The sequence below is a fragment of the Microtus oregoni genome, unplaced genomic scaffold, assembly GCF_018167655.1.
Source record: "Microtus oregoni isolate MIOR12 unplaced genomic scaffold, Mior012 000113F_ref0000058, whole genome shotgun sequence".
In the NCBI taxonomy this organism is placed as follows: Eukaryota; Metazoa; Chordata; class Mammalia; order Rodentia; family Cricetidae; genus Microtus; species Microtus oregoni.
The window spans coordinates 897,992-903,364 of NW_024544742.1; the positions used below are offsets into that span (position 1 = coordinate 897,992).

A 5,373-nucleotide genomic window follows, 5' to 3' on the forward strand; every position below is an offset into this window, starting at 1 on the left:
GATTTTCAAATCAAATGGACCTAAGCAGCACACAAGTATAGGTATCCTAATAGCTAACCAAATAGACTTCAAAGTAAAGCCGATCAGAATAGATGAAGAAGGACACTTCATACCCATAACAGAAACAATTCATCAAGATGAAGTCTCAATCCTGAACATCTATGCCCCAAATATTAGAACACCCACTCATGTAAAAGAAACATTACTAAAGCTTAAATTGCACATCAAATCCCATACAAGAATAGTAGGAGGAAGTTGCTTTTTCGTCTCCACACTCCTGTTTCGCTGCCTGCGTCCTCTGGATGGCCTCGCAAAACTGCGACCCAGCTGCCGCCAGCATTCCGGCAGTTCGCAAGGGAGCCGAGCCCAGCGGGGGTGGTCCCGGCCAGTGGGCAAGAGGCTACAACAGGAGCTGATGACCCTCATGATGTCTGGTGACAAAGGGATTTCTGCCTTCCCTGAATCAGACAACCTGTTCAAATGGGAAGGGCCCATCCATGCATGGAGCAGCCGGCACAGCATATGAAGACCTGAGGTATAAACTCTCACTCGCGTTCCCTAGTGGCTACCCTTACAACGCACCCACGGTGAAGTTCCTCACACCCTGCTACCACCCCAACGTAGACACCCAGGGGAACATCTGCCTGGACATCCTCAAGGATAAATGGTCCGCGCTGTATGATGTCAGGACCATCTTGCTGTCTATCCAGAGCCTGCTAGGAGAACCCAACATCGATAGCCCATTGAACACACACGCTGCTGAGCTCTGGAAAACCCCCACAGCATTTAAGAAGTACCTGCAAGAAACCTATTCAAAGCTGGTCTCCAGTCAAGAGCCCTGTCACAAGCTTCTCCTTGTGTCGTCTTTTTTCTTAGATGGTCTGTCCTTTTCTTGATTTCTACGCTGTGGTGTTATTTTTGTTTTATTTGTCTTTTTAACTTAAGTCTGCTTAAGTTCTTACAATGTATATTAAATAAATACATGTTGATTGTTTTTGTATAAAAAAAAGAATAGTTGGGGCTGGAGAGATGGCTCAGTGGTTAAGAGCATTGCCTGCTCTTCCAAAGGTCCTGAGTTCAATTCCCGGCAACCACATGGTGGCTCACAACCATCTGTAAAGAGGTCTGGCGCCCTCTTCTGGCCTTCAGGGATACACACAGACAGAATATTGTATACATAATAAATAAATATTTAAAAAAAAAAAAAAAAAAAGAATAGTAGGAGACTTCAACACCCCACTCTCCCCAGTGGGCAGGTTATACAGAAAAATAAGACAACTAACAAATGTCTTGACTTAAATGGACTCAATGGACATCTACAGAGCATTCCACCCAAACACAAAATATACCTTCTTCTCAGCACCTCAGGGAACCTTCTCTAAAATGGACCACAAACATGGTAACAAAGCAAACCTCAACACACAAAAAAAAAAAATGGAATAACCCCCTGTGTCTTTTCAGATCACCATGTTTTAAATTTAGGATTTAGTAACAACACTAATCACAGAAAACCTAAAAACTCATGGAAATTGAACAGTGCTCTATTAAACCACCCCTAGGTCAAGCAAGAAATAAAGAAAGAAATTAAAGACTTTGTGGAATTCAACAAAAATGCTGGCACAGAATACCCAAATCTATGGGAAACTATAAAAGCAGTGCTAAGATGAAAGTTCATAGCACTAAATAAAGAAAGTATAGAAAACTCACACCAGTGACTTAACAGCACACCTGAAAGCTCTAGAACAAAAAGAAGCAGACTCACCCAGGAGTAGAGGATAGGAAATAATCAAATTGAGGGCTAAAGTCAATAAAATACCAAAATTAAATCAACACCAGATGAACAATTCAAATCAGCTTATAACCTGCAAGGAAAGAGAAGAAGTTATCAAAAGAAAGCCTAGGGCAAGGCAGTTTCAGTTCAGAATTCTGTCAGAACTAAGAACTAATAACTATACTCAAAGGATCCACATAATAGAAATAGAAGTAAGGGCCGGGCGACGGTGGCGCACGCCTTTAATCCCAGCACTTGGGAGGCAGAGGCAGGTGGATCTCTGTGAGTTCGAGACCAGCCTGGTCTACAAGAGCTAGCCAGGACAGGCTCCAAAGCCACAGAGAAACCCTGTCTCGAAAAACCAAAAAAAAAAAAAAAGAAAAGAAAAAGAAATAGAAGTAAGATTGCCAAACCCCTTTTATGATAATACAGTTACTCTTATACCAAACCATACAAAGATTCAACCAAGGAGAATTCCAGACCCATCTTACTGATGAACATAGAGGCAAAAATACTCAATAAAATACTAGAAAATAAAATCCAAGAACACATTAACAAAAAATCATTTACCATGATAAAGTCAGTTTCATCTCAGAGATGCAAGTACGGTTCAACATACAAAAATCTATTAAGAATCCTGCCCTCTAAAATATCCAAGTTATGTTAAAAAAAATCCTGTCCTCTTTAAGTTCCTCTCCTAACATCTTTTAAGAGTGAACAACAGCCAGGCAGTGGTGGCACACACCTTTAATCCCAGCACTTGGGAGGCAGAGGCAGGCGGATCTTTGTGAGTTCAAGACCAGCCTGGTCTACAAGAGCTAGTTCCAGGACAGGCTACAAAACCACAGAGAAACCCTGTCTCGAAAAACTAAAAAAAAAAAAAAAAAAAAAAAAAAAAAAAAAAAAAAAAAAGTGAACAACAATATGGCAGTATAGGCCAAATTAACCCTTTTCTCCTAATCCTGGGTTTTGGTCATCGTATTTCATCACAACAATAGAAACCACAATTAAGACACCATGTGTGGTTGATATGTATGAGAGACCTGCTATTTTCTAAAGGTAAACAAAGAAGAGAGATTTGGGGGAAGGTTGGGACAGAGAGCAATGGTGGGAGGAAAGACTGCAGTCAAGATGAAAGAATAAATAAAAGACAAATGAAAGAGAGGAATGAGGAAAACTGAGGGAAGATTGGGTCAAGGAAAGGTGAAAATTTAGCAGGGCAAATGACAAATCTTGTGGCTCTATCTCAGGTACATGGGCTTTATTTCCAAAGGGCTTAGAAAGTTCTGTACCTGCTGAAGCATTAATCTAATTGACATTTAACAATAAGAAATCAGGAGTCAGAGAGCAGGGTAAGAAACTGAAAGATCAGAGAAGCAGTTAACCAGCAAATTGTGACTACCACCTCTTCAGTCTCTCCATGTTAGTAAAGTGCTAATATTCTCTTAGGCCTGCCTTAGGAATCCTGACTCCTATCTGCCCAAAGTCCTCCAAACCTCTATGGTAAATTTTGGTCAGGTAGTGATTAGCTCTGCTGTAATGCTTAGCAGGCTTTATTATCAGAATATAATCAATATATCACACATTTCCCTATTTGTCTTATTAAAAGGTGAAGGTTTTAACTAACACAGTAAAGCTATATACACTAAATACAATAACTATATATAATATATACAGAGGAGAATTATACTAACAATGTCCAATCCATTTGCATTTGGTAAATTTACAGAAAATGTTTGATCATCTATCCTATCTTAGTAAGCCCAAGGTGTTGTACCTAAAGTACTTTTTATCCTAACTGGTATTACTAACCTTAAATAATATTTCTGCCTCTTAGCCTTATATACATTATACATTTTTTAATTCATTTTTTTCAATTTGTTAACATGCATAATTACAATTATTGAGCTTTTAGCTCCATCAGAGAACTCAGAGGGATATAATATTCCCTGAGTAAACAGGAAGTATAAAGCAAACAACATTTAAAATGAAGAAACAACACCACCTGTCTATGTAAAATAAATTTTTGTCAGGCTATAGTGGTGCATGCCTTTAATTCCAGCACTTTCACAGCAGAGGCAGATATATCTCACTAAGTTAGAGGCAAGCCTGTTCTACAAAGTGAATTCCAGGAAAGCCAGAGGAATCTGTCTTTTAAAAAAAAGGAAACAAAATGTCTTTTTGTTTCACCTTGAAAACACACCTAACATGATTATAATAAGTGACTGTTAAGCCAATTTATTCTTTTGAAGAGGATATTTTATTTGGATGATGTGTTATTTTTTAGTTACCTCGGTTGTCTGTCATGGCCCGTGAGGGTCCAACATAAATTCCCTAATTCCTTCAACCGGCTGGAACGGAGTCCCAAGGAAAAGAACCGACACAGCTTACACCGTCATCATGGAAAAGGCCAGATCGCCGTTTATTCTCCAAACATTTTATATACCCACACCAAATTTAGTGGGGAGGGGGAAAACCAATTATGCCATCATCTAGGCAACCAGGTGCCTTGGCTCAAGTCACATCTGCATCTAGCAGTCAGGTAGGCCCTGAATTAGCATCTCTATAAGACATCCTTCCAAATTACAAAAGGAAGGAAGCAACAAATATCTGAACTCTTAAGTCATCAGCTTCAGTCAAACATCTCTTCTCAGGTAATCCACATTTTAACAAAAGAAGCTAGGAGCAGGCATCCTGGCCTCTGTTAAGGGCAGAGACAGCTTGTCTGCAGAGCTACATGGTCAGCTCGGACCGGGCTAATGGCTTTTGTGCCATATCGAAATATGGGCCCACAGTTGTCTAGTGGTTTTTAGATTCCTTAGTTCAATGTTTTCATACTTTTGTAAAGACAAAACAAAACTCTGCCATAACCCTATCTTTATGAAGATTTATTGTTGGAAATTATATTTAATCAAAAGGAAGACATCTGTTAATCTTACGAATTAGTTAAGATTGAATGGTAATGCTCTCTGATGAACTACTGTTTCTTTTACTCAAGAGATTTTTTATTTATTTATTTATTTACTTATTTATTAAAGATTTCTATCTCCTCCCCGCCACCACCTCCCATTTCCCTCCCCTTCCCCCAGTCAACTCCCCCTCCATCATCAGCCCGAAGAGCAGTCTCAAGAGATCTTTTTGTTTGAAGCTAATCTTTAAGGATTGAAGTGGTATCTATAACTTTATTCCCCAATTTAATACATATCGTGGTTTTTATTCTGAATGCAATGTATCTTTAAACCATACAGGTTGGTTAATTTAGCAGGGCTTTTTTATTATCTAATGTCTCCCCACAGCTGTTGTTTCCTTTTTACTAGCATTTAAAACTGTAAAAGTTAATAATCTATTCTGTAACCTATCTTTATGGCCTTAATTACTCCTTTCTGCTAACTGAGCATATATTTTAAGATGCCTGATGAAGTGTTAATCTAATTAATCTTTTTCAATCCCAAAACAACCTAAAAATTGTTTAAAATCTGCTTCCTGCTACATGGCATAGAGCAGAATATGTGGATTGTGCCCTATCTACCTGTCTACCACATTGCACACCTGAGAAATCTCTGCACATCAGAAACTCCTTTTGTCCCCTGGAACTAAGCTTC

The 5,373-nt window shown here is 38.9% G+C and overlaps 1 pseudogene; it reads left to right on the forward strand.

Annotated features, from left to right (window-relative positions):
• The first annotated feature begins 302 nt into the window (after positions 1-302).
• LOC121443840 lies at positions 303-896 on the forward strand (annotated as a pseudogene).
• Positions 897-5,373: the final 4,477 nt, after the last annotated feature.